General features: G+C 39.0%; 1 protein-coding gene across 1 annotated transcript in view; it reads right to left on the bottom strand.

Annotated features, from left to right (window-relative positions):
* Positions 1 to 13,906, bottom strand: part of LOC126285431 (cubilin-like) — a 1,398,426-nt gene extending 1,384,520 nt beyond the window's left edge. Inside the window, exon 1 of the mRNA XM_049984811.1 lies at positions 13,831 to 13,906. The gene's annotated coding sequence lies outside the window, so the exon portion shown is untranslated. The remainder of the gene's footprint in view (positions 1 to 13,830) is intronic.
* Between the last annotated feature and the right edge of the window lie 3,461 nt (positions 13,907 to 17,367).

Here is a 17,367-nt window from a genome sequence, read left to right as displayed (position 1 = left end):
CAATGTGCTCACCCAAAAATTTTGAAAATTCTGTCTTAGCAAAAAATTCTGTTCAAAGTCTATATTTATCAATGGTGTTATGCCGTTTACTTACAGAACTGTATACACTGTGTTTTCTTAAAATTTAGTGAGAGTTCATTTGCAGAGAACCATTTTTCTGAAAAACATTATTCAGAATTTCCTCAGCTAATTCTTATTCATCGGGTGTGATTCCTATATCTGTATCATGACCTAAAGGAATTAGCTTTGCATCTTCATGGATACAGACTGGCGAGTCATTAATATATATTAAGAACAATAAGGGGCCCAAAATTTAACTCTGTAGGTAATCGTTCTTGATACCCGCTCATTTAGAGGACTCTGCTGATTTCTGCAAATAATCTGTACTGTTAATTTCAACCTTCTGTATTCTTCCAGTTAAATATTAATTTAACCATTTGTGTACTGTCTTGTTCATATCATAATACTTAAGCTTATCTAGAAGCATATCATGTTTCACACAGTCAAAAGCCTTTGAGAGATCACAAAAAATCCCAGTGGGTGATGTCTGGTTCTTCAGAGCCTTTAATATTTGGTCAGTGAAAGCACATGTAGCATTTTTTGTTGGAAAGTCTTTCTGGAGGCCAAACTGACACCTTGTTACTACTTAATTTTTACAGATATGGGAAGCTACTTTTGAATATACTACTTTTTCAAGAATTTTGGATAAATCTGTCAGAAGTGAGATTGGGTCGCAGTTATTAGCATCAGTTGTATCCCCCTTTTTGTAATATGGTTTAACAATAGCATATTTCAGTCTATCCAGAAAAATGCCCTGTTTCTGTGAGCTATTACATATGTGGCTGAGAATCCTACTTATCTGTTCAGAACAAGATTTTAGTACTCTGTTGGAAATGCTATCAATTCCATGTGAGCTTTTACTTTTGAGTCAATTTATTATTTTCCTAATTTCAGTAGGAGAGGTGGGTTGAATTTCAATGTTATCAAATTGCATACACATTGCCTCTTCCGTAAACAGCATTGCATTTTCTAATGATTAGCTGGATCCTATTTTCTCTACAACTCATAAAAATGGTTATTAAAGATATTATCTACTTCTGACTTTTCGTTAGCAAACTTGTCATTAATTGTGTTAGAAATACAGGCTTCCTGTGCTCTCAGTTGATCTGTTTCTCTTTCAAAAATATTCCAAAATGTTTTAATTTTACTATAGAGAAGCTAATCCCAGTCATGCACATATTTCTTGCCCTTTTAATAAGTTTTCTTAATAAAGTTCAGCAGTTTTTATAATGTTTGACTGTTTCTGGATCATTACTCCTTCTAGCTATAAGATACATTCCCCATTTCTGCTTACAAGATATATTGCTGAAGAATCCAAGACAATTTCAAGAAGCTCTTGAGGAATTTACAAATTCGATTAAACAAATAAAACTTCTATCGAGGAAAAATGTATAAAAACGCAATAGAAAAATCAAAACATTGTTAGGTGGGCTAACAAAGTTATATCAACAAAACGTTGATGAGATAAAAGAGAAGATTCGCCAATAACCTCAGTTTTACTTACAGAGAACGAAAAGAAGCAAAAATTAATAACTGATGGTTTAGTAAAAGAATGAGGTAAGAGTAAGGAATTGTCTGTAGCATATGAGCCTTCAGTAAGGTGTTCAGAATACAATGTTATACAATTAGTGAATGATTAAAATTAAATTCACGAGTTTTGTGAAATGGCTCACAATCAGCAAGACATAAAAACTGACAGTTCTCATGTTGATTCATTTGAGAGAACAGACATAATCAGAACGACATGTGCTATGAATGCAGGCAAACTTGATTCAGAACTGAAAGAAACTCGAGAAAAAATTGACAATATACACAAGGCAGTATTACAGTCATTGGCTAATTATGCTATTCATGCCGAGTCTGAAATAAATTAGAGGCTTGAAGCTTGGTATGAGCAGGAAAAACACAAAGATAAAAACAAGAATTACGTAATATCTGTTGTTTAGTACTTGCAAGTGTGTGAGGTTCATTATTTATCTGCCGGATGAGGCATACGTCCATATTTCTTGAGCAGTGGAATGATAGGAAGACAATGGTTGCGTAATTAGTAGACTAGAAGGGAAAGCTTTATCCTGGGGAATGCTTATAGGATCGCAATGCAACATATATGACCAATTCGCAAGGACATTTATGGATCGATATTGGTCAAACCGCGCACAAATCACGTATGGAGAGGCCTATATGAAAATCGTAGTTTCGATAGTAGTAAATGCAAAATTGAAAAGAGTTCTTACAGTCATATTTAAAAACGAACCTGTTTCTGGCTGATTCGCTTAAGGAGTTAGATCTGATTTAGTTATATGATTAAGTGACCAATGTGAGTTCAGGGAAAGTTAATTAGAATACCAAAAAACGGCATCAGTGCTACAGTGCAGGTATTAGATCAGTTAGACACATTGGCAGGTAACAAACAGAATTTGGGAAGTTGGCAGAACGATATACAGACATAGGAAGAATTAGCACCACCTGAAGTTTAACGCAACACTGGCGTGACGAGAGCGGGAAGACAAGTCGTACTATGACTACAGAGACCACGTAGTGACTGCTACAATTTGCCCAGGAGAGGAAAAGGTTGATTTAAAAGAGGCAGAGGAAGAGAAAGTTATCATGAGGAATCTAGAACCTACCCCACAGTCACGATACTGCAAATTATGAATCAGAGAGTTCACGTCAGGGTAACATAGGATGTTAGCAAAAGGTCTGATCACTAACTGTAAGCACAAAAGGACCAAATATCACTTTTCTATATATGGTGATAAGGATAGTATTAAAGAGGCATTGGTGCAGGAGTATGCACCAGAGCATTTCAACACACCATTATTATATAGACATAATAGCTGTGGTGGACTCATGATGCGAGACAATGCCGTAGCAAAACATATGTATGACAAAATTATGGCAAGCAACAAGATCCCAGTATTGCCAGTACATGGAGTAAGAACAGTCATAGCATGTTGTGCTACAACTAAGGTAATACTGATATAGGTTCTATTAGACTTCTAGACTTCAGGATAAACGAGGTAAAGCATACAATTAATACAATAGAGACATCAAGTTTGAATATAGATTTAATCCTTAGGTTGAAGTGGTTAATAAACAATCGAGTAAAAAAATACTTTGGCATTGATACAATTAATGTAAATGGGAATGAAATGATGGTTACATTGAAAGGATAAGAAATTCCTATAGAAAAGAACACAGGTGTAAAAGTAAACATAATGAGGGAATGTTTCTTGTGGAATACATAAGAAAAACATTCATAATCTGTGGTTCAAGATCGACCTGCTGGTAACGGGAGTTGTGCTAAGATTAACAACAAGATACATCAATAGGAGGCAGAAATAGCGAGGCTGAGAGCTACAGAGACAAAAGAGTTAAAAGTAATTTCATGCAAATACAGTAAGGTATTTTCACCAGACCCAGGTTTGATGAAAAATTGAGTGTATAAAGTTAAGGTCATGCCTTATGATGTCTTTAGAACGTGATGCATTCTTTCCCAACCTCTAAAAGAGAGGCAGTTGATAAGCAGATGAAAAGGATGACCCGCTGGGGCGTTACTGAGAGGGCCCAAAGTAACTCTGCCAATTCAATTGTGGTGAGTCCAAAAAAGGCGGATTATTACAAATTTCACTAGAGAAGACGGTGTGTAACAAGATTATACTGTTGTAAATAGTTCACACAGAGGTTCTAGATGAACTTGTACAGAAATTTAATTATACAAAAGTTGTCATATATTAGCACTGAAGCCTATTTGGAGCCGTCAGAGACACTCCATGGTAGGAAATCAGAGAGACAATGCAGAGATCCGGAAAAAAATGATAGCTTATAGGTTACCGGAAATAATAGCAATACTAGAGCTGTGCAAACTGCAGACTCTCTGGGCAGCTGTCCCACGAGAGACGTTTCACTTCAGAGAATTAAAGAATTAACTGGTAACTCCACTCACCACCTAGACGCTGTCGTAGGGCGTCACTTTAGAAGATGACCGCGAAAAGGTACGTCTCAGCAGAGGCAGCAAGCTTGATACTTGCTCCTGAGAAGTGCAACGTCAGTGGGTTTGCACAGGTTAGAGTGCTACCTCCGGTGTCCCGACCCACACAAGGGTGGAGGACGAGGTCAAGTGACGTAAAACACCGATGTTCCTGGCTATTTTGACCCCACATTGTTAAGTGCCCGTGCATTGGTGGGTCGACTATAGGAAGGGAGGAATGGTGCACAGCCACGATTCTTTAAAAATACACATTTTTGTATTCAGAGAGAGTTCCCACTCAGATCGCTGCTTCGCCGACTCCGTGTCGCTCGTGGCCAACCTCGGTAAGCTCGGACACGCCTGTTTTTCTCACTTGGAGTTCTGCTCTCAGGTTTGTAATTAAGATGCTGCCTGTGTTCGCTACCTCTGTTAGCACCTGCCCTGTGGCTTCAGACACTGACTTCTGTTGTAGAACGAATTGCCTCCTTTGCTTTTTCCAATGTTTAGAATTAGACTTCATTGTAGTAGCTAGTCTGATCGCAAATACAATGTTCTAATCACACCCCTGCTGCAAGAATCCTGTCCAGTTCCAAAATCAGCATCTTTCCTGGATGCCCTGTGATAGTGTTTGGCGCTGAAATGAAGTCATCAAATTGCCTTCACTGGGAATTTGTCTTTCTCCATTTGCTCCTCAACGCTCGGAACTTGCAGATTGACCTTAAACGCCCTGTCTTACCTCTATCTTGTGTAAGGATACGGCAGAGTACTGCCTAGCATAGATTTAATAGCTATCCATTGGGAAGCGCCATTAGCTGTGGAGTGCAAGAAAATTACAGCATTCAACTATAGTGTGTGAGGATACCAGTTCAGCGTATTACTATCTGCCTTGAATATATCGGCTGTAGCCTTTGTATGTGTAACAGCGTTAAGTGTTATTTATTTTCGAAGATAACTCTCTGTGTGTGACATATTAATAGCCACAAGAAGTTGGTATCAACACAGTCAGATATTGGATAAAGTCTTAGTGGCATCTGCATAAAAGGGCCTCAGAGTAAATTTGAATAAATCAGAGTTTCGCAAAAGGAAAATTAATTTCTAGGACATATTAATTGATCTTCTGGGGTGACACTGAATCTTGATAAAATTGAAGGTATTAGGAACTTTCCAGTGCCCAAGAATTGGAAGCAAATAAAAGGTTTTCTCAGTCTTTGCAGATTTTATCACAAATTTACGATAAATCAGATTCTGAATGCTAAAGTGCTTTTGGACTTAACTAAGAAGAATACTGTTTGGTTGTGAACCATTGCATGCAGGAAAGAATTTAAGAAAATTAATGAATAACTAGGTATTGCGATCATGCTGTCACATCCTGATCTAATACAGAGTTTTTATGTAGGGGCAAATGCATCAAAATGTGGGATTGGTGCAATATTGTTCCATATTATAGGACAAGAAAGAAAAACCATCAGCTTTTCTAGCAAAATCTTGAACAAATCGGAGAGAAATTACTGTGTGACAGAAAAAGGAGCTTTGGCCACAGGATGGAATTTCAAAAAATTTGATATTATCTTATGGGCAGAAAAAATACACATATACAGGCTATAAAGCATTAGCCTTCTTGTGATATTACATGATAACACTCGGAACCTAACAGGATGTGCATTAGCGCTACAGGAATACGATTTCTAAGTTATGTAACAGGTTCAAAAAATATTGTGGCTGATGAAATGGTGCGACTTAAGTTTGAGGAACACCTTAGAAAGGTAAGCCAAAACATGCATACGAAGCAAAATGGAGACAAAATGCTAAGAATGCTGAGACAATGATGGGAGGACAAAATGAGGTGAAACTGAAAAAGTATTGCTTGATACACTCCAGTGATTCGAAGATATGCTAGCCAGAAAATAGGTAGGCAAATTAATTTTATATGCACATTTAATCAATGGACATTTTGGGGTAAAGAAGTGTTCTGAGAAGTTCAGGAACTGTTACACATTTAACAATATGGAGAAGAGAGTTAGAAGGTTGTTGGAAGTATGTGATAAATGTCAGAAAACCAAGGTCTCAAATCTATACGAAAAGGAAAAATTTATGCAACTATTTCTGAGAAAATTTTGTTTAAAATCTCCATGCTTCACTCCAACAACCACATAGGGGCTTTTATGTATATTTTGTAATTTTAGACGTTTCTTCTGCGCTTGTGAACTGTATTTGACAAGTCGGTATTGATTTCTCCTCAGGTTGATTTCACTGGCATAAGAGGTCTCTGGTCTCCCTCATGGACTGAGAGTGTGCGCCGCGAGTTGGAAGACCTTTTAAGCAGCGCATACGCACAAAACTGGACTTTCTTGTGGAGTAGTCAGTGGAGCATATGCTGGACAGCGAGAAGATAGCGCTCAGGATCACATTCTCGTGTCAGTGCCTGAGACCTACTGTACATGCAGCCAGACCGGCAGTCTTAGGTTGGTCACTGGAGGATATATGAAGGGGAGAGAGAGAGAGAGAGAGAGAAGGAGAAAGAGAGCAGTGGGCTGTCGCTGGACCAGCTGGCCATGGTGCACAGTGGTGTAAGCTGCACTAGACTGAAAGCTGAAGATACACTCTCATCTCTGACATCTGACTAACAGAAAGAATTTGCTGAATACTACAGTCAATTTAAGTTTCTTCATATCCCATTTCATTACCCATTGAGGAAATGCTCAGGGAGGGCGTTAGCAATTAAAATCAATAGTGACTATGTAATCAGTGTAGCCAAATTTCTGCCTCAGAGAGCAGCGGATCATGACTGGGGCAGTGTGGCCGCCCGCACCCCCTCCCCCCCCCCCACCCCCACACTGGGGCAAGCGCTCCAGCACCCATTATCGTCACCCCACTGGGGCGAACTCTTCTTCTGGGTTCTGACAGCCTCCATGAAAATTCTGGATATCGACGCGCCTCTGACACCTTCTGTATGATGCCACACTGTGAAAACAGGGGCATACGTTTCTGAGTAGGCATTACTGGCATCTGGACCTGTCAGCGGGATTTCCTCACTGTACGTTTGACAGGGCATGTCCGCATCATCACAGCACTACCAGTTTAGCATTGGAGGGCACCGTGGAGGGTAAAAATCGCAGAGAGAGACCAAGAGATGAATACATGTACAAGGCAACCTCCCCATCGCACCCCCTTCAGATTTAGTTATAAGCTGGCACAGTGGATAGGCCTTGAAAACCTGAACACAGATCAATCGAGAAAACAGGAAGAAGTTGTGGGGAACTATGAAAAAAAAGCAAAATATACAAACTGAGTAGTCTATGCGCAAGATAGGCAACATCAAGGATAGTGTGAGCTCAGGAGCGGCGTGGTGCCGTGGTTAGCGTGAGCAGCTACGGAACGAGAGGCCCTTGACTCAAGTTTTCCCTCGACTGAAAAGTTAAGTTTTTTATTTTCAGACAATTATTATCTGTCCGTCTGTCCGTCCGATGCGAGGTAACTGCGCCGTAGTATGGGGATGCTACACCTTTTTTGGAAGTGATCATCACACCCACAAGAAAACCTAAATCGGGCAAGGTAGAAGAATATTTTTACCCATTCGCCAAGTGTACAAGTTAGGTGGATCGACAACATATTCCTGACATGTGACGCACATGCCTTGACCAGTGTCGTATAGAATATATGAGACGTGTTTTCCTGTGGAAGAATAGGTTGACTAATGACCTTGCGATCAAATGTTTTCGGTTCCCATTGGAGAGGCACGTCCTTTCGTCTACTAATCGCACGGTTTTGCGGTGCGGTCGCAAAAAACAGACACTAAACTTATTAAAGTGAACAGGGACGTCAATGAACGAACGGACAGATCATCACTTTGCGAAAATAAAGAAAGTCAATTTTTCACTCGAGGGAAGATTTAACCAAGGACCTCTCGTTCCGCAGTGGCTCACGTTAACCACGGGACTACGACACTCCTGAGCTCGCACTCTCCTTCATATTACTTATCTTGCACAGGGACTACTCAGTTTGTATATTTTGCTTATTTTTTTCATAGTTCCACACAACTTCTGCCTGTTTTCTCGATTGATGTGTGTTCAGTTTTTCAAGGCCTACCCACTGTGCCAACTTATAACTAAATCTGAGGGGGGTACGATGGTGAGGTTCCCTTTAGATTAGATTAGATTAGATTAGATTAATACTTGTTCCATGGATCATGAATACGACACTTCGTAATGATGTGGAACGTGTCAGGTTAATGAAAGATGTCTGTACAAGATATTACATTACACAAAATATTGCATGACACTAATGCTTAAGTTAGTTTTTTTCCCTCCCTTAATTTATATCTAAAAATTCAGCCAATGAGTAGAAGGAGTTGTCATCTAGAAATTCTTTTAATTTATTTTTAAATGTTGGTTGACTATCTGTCAGGCTTTTGATGCTGTTTGGTAGGTGACCAAAGACTTTTGTGGCAGCATAATTTACCCCCTTCTGTGCCAAAGTCAGATTTAACACTGCATAGTGAAGATCATCCTTTCTCCTGGTGTTATAGCTGTGCACACTGCTATTACTTTTGAACTGGGCTGGATTATTAACAACAAATTTCATAAGTGAATATATATACTGTGAGGTTACTGTGAGGATCCCTAGATCCTTAAATAGATGTCTGCACGATGACCGTGGGTGGGCTCCAGCAATTATTCTGATTACACGTGTTTGAGCAATGAATACTTTCCTACTCAACGATGAATTACCCCAGAATATGATACCATACGAAAGCAGTGAATGAAAGTAGGCATAGTAAGCTAATTTACTGAAATTCTATCACCAAAATTTGCAATAACCCTAATAGCATATGTAGCCGAACTCAGACGTTTCAGCAGACCATCAATGTGTTGCTTCCAGTTTAACCTCTCATCAATGGACACACCTAAAAATTTTGAAAATTCTACCTTAGCTATAGACTTCTGTTCAAAGTCTATATTTATTAGTGGAGTTGTGCCATTTACTGTATGGAACTGTATATACTGTGTTTTATCAAAATTTAAAGAGAGTCCGTTTGCTGAGAACCGCTTAATAATTTTGTGAAAAACATCATTTACCATTACATCACTTAGTTCTTGGTTTTTGGATGTTATTACTATACTTGTATCATCAGCAAAAAGAACTAACTTTGCATCCTCATCAATATGGAATGGTAAGTCATTAATGTATATCAAGAACAGTAAAGGACCTAAGACCGAACCCTGTGGGACCCTGTGCTTGATAGCCCCCCTAGTTTGAGGAATCAGCTGTTGTATTAACATTACATGAACCACTTATTTCAACTTTCTGCATTCTTCCAGTTAAGTATGAATTAAACCATTTGTGCACTGCCCCCCTCAAACCATAATAATTTAGCTTATCTAAAAGAATTCCATGATTTACACAGTCAAAGGCCTTTGAGAGATCACAAAAAATAGCAATGGGTGATGTCCGGTTATTCAGAGCATTTAATATTTGATCAGTGAAAGCGTATATAGCATTTTCTGTTGAAAAGCCTTTCTGAAAACCAAACTGACATTTTGTTAGTACTTTATTTTTACATATATGGGAGGCTACTCTTGAATACATTACTTTCTCAAAAATTTTTGATAGAGCTGTCAGAAGAGAGATTGGGTGATAGTTGTTGATATCCGACGTATCCCCCTTTTTATGTAATGGTTTTACAATGGCATATTTCAGTCTATCAGGGAAAACACCCTGCTCCAAAGAGGTATTACATACGTGGCTGAGAATCCCAATTATCTGTGGGGAACAAGCTTTAAGTATCTTGCTGGGAATGCCATCAATTCCGTAAGAGGTTTTACTTTTCAGTGAGTTTATTATTTTACTGATTTCAGAGGGAGAGGTTCTTGGAAATACAGTTGTTTCAAACTGCACAGGTATGGCCTCTTCTATTAGAAGCCTTGCCTCTTCTAGTGAAGATCTAGATCCTACTTTCTCCACAACATTTAAAAAAATGATTATTGAAAATATTTCCAATTTCAGATTGTTTGTTAGTACACTTGTCATTCAGTTTTATGGCACTAAAGTCTTCCTGTGCTCTTGGCTGCCCTGTTTCCCTTTCAATAATATTCCAAATTGCTTTAATTTTATTATCAGAGTTACTGATCTCAGACATGATACACATGCTTCTGGACTTTTTAATAACTTTTCTTAGTACCGCACAACAGTTTTTATAATATTGAACAATTTCGGTGTCAGTACTCTCTCTTGCTGTTAGATACAGTTCTCTTTTACGGTTGCAAGATATTCTTATTCCTTTAGTTAGCCAAGGTTTTTTATATGTTTTCTTGGAATTATGTTTCACTGTTTTCTTGGGAAAACGATTTTCAAATACCCTTAAAAATGTATCGTGAAATAAGTTATATTTCAAGTTTGCATCGGGTTCCATATACACTTCATCCCAGTCTAGCTCCTTTAGTCTTTCCCTAAAGTTTGCAGTATTTATATTGTTAATTGAACGCACTGCTTTGAAATTCTGATTTGATATACTGCAGGGAGTTATGCCATGTACTGTAACCAGCTGTGCACCATGATCTGAAAGACCATTCTCAACAGGATAAGCATTTATGTCCTTAAAGTTATCTTGGTCTATAAAAAAGTTATCTATCAGTGTCCTGCTGTTCTTTGTTATCCGAGAATGAAAATCAATGATGGAGCTCAAATTGAAAGAACTGAGTAATACTACAAGGTCATTCTTCCTATCACACTCTTTCGGGGAATCAACATTGAAATCCCCACAAATGATAATTTGCTTCCCCCTGTCTGACAGATAGCACAACAAAGCATCCAAGTTTTCTAGAAATAGCTGGAAATTCCCTGAGGGGGACCTATAAACTGTTACAATTATGAAAGTGCCATCATTTAGTTTTAGTTCAGTGGCACATGCTTCCATATGTTGCTCTACACAAAATTTTTTAGTTTCTAAATGTTTTGCGCTGTGGAAGCTTTTGACATATATGGCAACTCCTCCTCTCATCATATTATCTCTACTTACATGTGCAGCTAATTTGTACCCATTGATGCTAACCTTTTGCATATCAGTGACAATGTGATGCTCAGACAGGCATAGTACATCTATTACATTCTCAGTTTCTATATCTTCTAAACAAAGCAGAAGCTCATCAATTTTATTCTTCAATCCCCCAATATTTTGATGAAATATACTAACATTTTTCATTTTACTTTTGTGAGTATATTGAACTTTTTTAACATCTTTAGTACTTGCCTGGCTGATTTTCCCACTGGACACTGATCTTACACTAAAAAAGATTTACCACCATGAGATGTAGTTCCTCCACCCTTTAAATTTCCTGCTATCAGCAGAGCCAGTTTACCCTTCCCCTTCTTGTTGAGGTGTAGGCCATGTCTAGTATAGTCCCACCTAAGAGTGAATCAACAGGAACCACACCAATGTGTGACCCCGCATCAGATCCAAGTAGCCGCTCCAACTACAAATTAACTCTCCTGACAGAAGAGCTCAAATGAGAAATAACTCAGCACGAATCAGGGGAAAAAGGAATTTATGGCACAACCTTATTAAATAAAGAAATCGGCTGATAGGATAAATCCTGAGGCACCTAGTAACGGCCAATTTGCCAATGGCAGGAAGTGTGGGGGTAAAAATTGTAAGACACCATCCCTTGACTTCACTAAGCAGATCCAAATGGATATACACTGCTGTATCTATGGACAGAAGAGCCTTGCAAGGGGTAGATATGCATGGAGAGCTACCTCTAACTAGTTTTCGAACTGAAGACCTCAACACCAACGTAAATTGTCCTTCTCTCTTTGCTATATTTTTCTTAATGTTTAGATGCTAGAAATTTGAGATGTAGGCCGTACTATCTACCACATGTGATCTTGAAGCATACGATATTGGTTCATACACTGACACCGGATAAACCAATTAGTTGCATTATTGATGGTATTTAGTTTAAATGATCGATTTAGAAATTATAAAATTACATCTACAGACGTGCTTATGAAAGTCCAGCTGAACTGAGATATTATAGTGCATAGCCCTAAACGGATCTAAAATGTAACCACATCAAAAATGATTAATATTGTAAGGAAATAATATTCCAGTTCTTGTGTGCTTATTGCACAGCCTGAGATTCGTTCCATCCATATACAATTTTCGTAGTCACTTGGTTTTAGATGGGCACGCATGAACCTTCGATTATGTATATTTGGACTTCATATTGGGTACACGCAAGAATTGACGTACTTTATCCTTACAGCAGCACTACTGATTTTCGATGAAGTTACGTTTTGGATCAGTTCATGTATTTCAGTATTTCAGCTGAAACAGACTTCTACAAACGCGTCTGAAGACGAACTTGTATAACTACGAAATCGATCATGTGAATTAAATGCTACCAGTAAAACAGCTGAAAGGATTTCCAACAACATTATATTAATCCTTAATAGGAGCAATGACTTTTATTACTTAACAGGCTGACAGACATAGTAACAGAAATAAAACAAATAAATATAGCTTTCTTGACATACAGTTACATTAATATATTAGTACAATGAACAAACTGAACAATAATTCACTTAAGATCCCCATCGAATATTGATTTCAATATGTATTACTTTCATGCATACTCGTCTAATTGAACTCTACAAAAATACATGAATTGTGTAAAGAAGAAATTAAAGTCAGTGAAAAGCATCAGATTGACAAACTCTTTAGTTAATTAATATATTACACAATTAAGCCATATTTTTCTCGAACTTTCCAGATGTAGATCTATCACAATTCACACATTTATATGCAGTGTTCCTGTTGTTCTGGTGAAGACAAGGGCTGCACGCCCTCTGTTATTTCATACAGATCATTAGCTGTTTAGTTACTTTGCTGATGTACTTCAGTCTTGTTTCTGTACTGTTCGAGTTTAATATCTGTCGGTTTAGTTCAAAGAATGCATCAGCAAATATCAAAGACAAAATATTTTATGTCTTAGGATTATCATCTAAATTTTTAACAGTCCATGTTATATCCGATATTTCCCGGGTTATGTTTTACTCGTCTAACTTTAGTTGGTTCCTTTGATTCCCAATACAATCCACTTTCCCTTTGACTGCAAAAGAAATTTGGTTGGTCACATGTGCAGGAAAAGTCAATATCTGCAACAGAGTCTAGATCCTCAGAGGAAGACCTAAACGTTTCATTGTCTGGAGAAAACTAAGGATCACAATCGAAATAGTCAGAAATCAGATCTTGTACAACCATTTCCTCTCCACCTACCTCTTCCTGCATCCTAGGAAGTTTCTCTGCAAAAGTTGTAGGCTATCATCCCCTTTATAGTATTTTGGTTCGTCCTTTTTTTTTCGTGACCTAGGTAGATCCCATTTGTGTAATGTTGAGACTTTTAACTTACAAGATTGTCTAAAGGAAAGGGCAATTAGCTGCTTGTAGTTCTACTTACTAGAAATGAAGGTACTGCTATTGGAAATGTATGTTTAATATGCACGCTACAAAACGTGCTTTACTGGAAATATGATATTTGAGAAAACAACTATTACTTTACGTATATCCGTCTCCGTTAACAATGACCCACGCCGTACGACTGACAAAGATATTTTATGAAGCTACGGTGTCTCTCAGGCACAGACTTCCTTTTACGAGTTAATGAAATGCAGCTGAACGCCCCTAACGGTCCACCCATGAAGATTGACCACACCAAAACATACTGCATGCAGTTGTCCAGTCTCTGCACCAGCTTGATGTCAGTGGCATGTATGTGCCACGCGGGCGGCCCGCACTGTCTCACCTGTTGCGGTGGCGCCGGCTGCTGACGCGCTGCCGTCTTTTCGCCGCCGCTGTTGACGGCGGACTGGCCGCTGCTGCGTGATTAGCCACGTCAACGGGGCAGCCGCCAGCTGCCTACCGCGCCACGTCGACTTGCCAACAGCGTCCACTATCGCGGGCGACGCCCACAGAGGCGCAAATTCTAACATGTAACGTGCTGAAGCAGTATTGCTTTTCTTGTTTAGGTACGCGTTGGGTGAAATCTGAGTCCAAATGGTTTAGGACTAAATCGAAAAGTTTACATTTCAAATATATGTATACTAACAACGAAATTATTTGATACCGAAGTCAGTGGCGGTTTGTAAACACACAGTCGCCATTATGTCGCACAACGGTTCGCCTACGGGCCCATGTACATTAGAAAGTTTTTGCTTCCATTGTCGTGTACGTTCTATCAATTATTATATATCCAGTATATACATTTAGCAATTGGGCACCTCTGGCACCTCCACCGGCTAGGCGCCCCAAGCGGCCACTTGTGTTGAATGGACCTTAGTCTCTTCACTACTGAGTTAAAAAATAAATTTAGAAAAAATCGCAGGAAATTTTTCTTTTCATACTTTACGACAAAGTACTAAACAAGCATGATGCAAATGCAAACGAAATATTTTTTGATGATTCAGTAAGGCATAAACGGAGGTCCACATATGTAGAGCTCATGTCTCACTTATCATGAAAACGCACTAGACTTTGTTCACATTTCCTTTCCCCTTTCTTCAGTAAAAGCATTTTATTCAGCAATATACAGGGTGGTCCATCTAAAGTTTCGGATGAGATATCTCGAAAACTATACATCGAGTAAAAATAGTGGGTAAGAGAAGTACGTGAGCTCAAAGGGGGACATCAAATGATACTATACGTGACCCCCAACCCCGGCCCCCTTGGGTGGGGCTGGGGGCAACTTTTAAATCTTATATGGAAACGCCCATTTTTATTGCAGATTCGGATTCTCCATAAAAAAGTTGTCAAGTTTTGTCTGAAATATTTTATGAACCATTGATAGATGGCGCTGAAAATGAGAAAAAAGTAAAATTGGGGAAGAACTCTGATTTACTTAGAATTATCCGAGAAAGACACATCAAATCGATAAAAATGTGCACCAAATCTTTCGCTACGCCAAATTAAGCTATTTTTGTGCAAAATGTACTGTATCCTACTTTTAGCATTACCCAGGAACAACGACATGGACGTAGTAGAATGATGTTTCCATGAGGTACTTCATTAGTGTGAGTACCCTTGCCTCTCACAATTTGGGGTGCTTAATTAATGAAATTAGCGGTGAAGAAATTGTTTAAAATTACCCCCATTTGCTTCAATGCGTAAAGTCAATCGTCTGCGAAAGTTGTCCACAGTTTTAAGCAACACATGCCGTAGTATGGCTGCACACGCTCTTCGAATGCGTTGCTCCATATCGTTTCGGGTTGTGGGCTGTCTTTCATAAACAATATTTTTTAAATAACCCCACAAAAAAATCAGGAGATGTTAGGTCTGGTGAACGTGGGGGCCACTGAATTTGTCCGCCGTGTCCTATGCACCGACCGGGGTACCGTAAATTTAAAACGTTCCGCACATTTTTAGCATAATAGGGAGCTGCTCCATTCTGTTGGAACCACATTCGTTGCCTAGTTTAACATCTTCCATTAGCTCCAACAAATCAATAATTTCTCCAAAGTAATAATTTGCTACGGCCACTAAATAAATCTTTATGTTTTTTGATAAGTTTCAAAACAATCAGTTTTCACAATACATAAAAACACTCCGCATTTTACACATGTTCTCATATCTTGGAAAAACAGTCAGGTTTTTTTGCATTTTGAGAGATCAGCAAATTTTGGTTTTGGCCAACATTGTAAGGTCTAACTTCTGAAATTGGTTGCAACACAACTATTCTTGGCTGTTTATTCACGTTTTATACGTAATCTATTTTGTGTTGTCTCAATGTCACTTTAGGCTTGTACCATAGGAAACAAGGAGAAGATGTTGTTTGGTGGCCGGTGTCCTCTTCTATAACACAGACTGTATGCATGTATTAACAGTGTTGTTTATTAATATAAGCAGGAAGCTAATTAAGATAGTCCAGGTATTGTGGTAAAAGTAATCTGTATTAGTCCATCTTAACCTCACTGTTGGTGAAGTACAAGTCCGCGATGTATACTACTATGGTCGCTATGTGCTGCCTGAAACTGAGACTCTGATTGTGACTGAAAGTGACTGGGCTGTGAAGACTTGACTCGCTGCCTCACTGGATGACTGACTGACTGGCGCTCCGGTCTGTGGCAGAAATCTAAATACTGGCAGTCGAGAGGGCGTTGGCGTTGCCTGCGAGTCTGTTTTTGGCTTCTCTCTTGATAGGTGCATTCCTTGTGCCTACTATCGATGTTCTCGCAACCTCTTTGCAGCCTGGTGTGGTGGCGACAGCTTACGCCAGCACAATCTTCATGTTCACTCTCAGAGGAATTCACTGTACAAGTACATCGTCTTCTTCCTCTTCTTCTAGCTACTCGCACAAAATCTTAACTTCTTTATAGTTTTTATTGTCCTTGTCGTCAGTTTCAACAAGCTCATTAGGACAATATTCACTTAGAAACAAGAGAACGTCATCTTCCCAGTCAGATAATTCCGCATCTTTGTCATTAAGAAGAGCTTATAATTGCTCATTAGTTAACATTACACCCAATGCTGTAGAGCCGGCCGCGTTGGCCGAGCGGTTCTAGGCGCTTCAGTCCGGAACCGCGCTGCTGCTACAGTCGCAGGTTCGAATCCTGCCTCGGGCATGGATGTGTGTGATGTCCTTAGGTTAGTTAGGTTTAAGTAGTTCTCAGTTCTAGGGGACTGATGACCTTCGATGTTAAGTTCCATAGTGCTCAGAGCCATTTGAACCATTTGAATGCTGTAGAGTGTAAAAATAACGGTTATTTCGGTTTTCCGCTATTGAAGGCCAAATTGAAATTAGTAAATATGCACTATGGCCTGATGTCCACATACCAGGAACTTCATAAAATCTGTTATTTCACAATAACGAACAAAACTTATGCAAATCTGAACTAATTCACAACACCTAAAAAAGTTAGCAAACGTTAAGTACAAAATACACATTTTTGAGTGTGATATTTACGCACAGTAATTATTTACACACCTTTTCTGCATATGACCAGCTGCAAACTAACATTTGAATCGTTCCGTGCAAGTTACTGCACCGTGTTATTAAAACTAAAACACTCACGGACCATCGGTCTATAAGCGGAAAGATATGCCTATTTACGGAGGGAAAAAAATAATGAATGAAGGACCATCTGTGTGGACCAAGGGAACAAAGAGGTTGAAATGGCCCTGACTGCATGTTCTCATTTACTTTGTAACTTTGTGAACAAATATGAGCTGTGCGTGGTAGTCGAGCGGTCTAAGGTACCTTGCCACAGTTCGCGCTGATGCCCTCATCGGAGATTCGAGACCTCCCTCAGGCATCGCTGTGTGTGTTGTCATTAGCATTAAGTTATTA

This window comes from Schistocerca gregaria, chromosome 8 (genome assembly GCF_023897955.1).
Source record: "Schistocerca gregaria isolate iqSchGreg1 chromosome 8, iqSchGreg1.2, whole genome shotgun sequence".
Lineage (NCBI taxonomy): Eukaryota > Metazoa > Arthropoda > Insecta > Orthoptera > Acrididae > Schistocerca > Schistocerca gregaria.
Note: the sequence above shows the minus strand (reverse complement) of the source record. Positions and strands in the feature narration are given on the sequence as shown.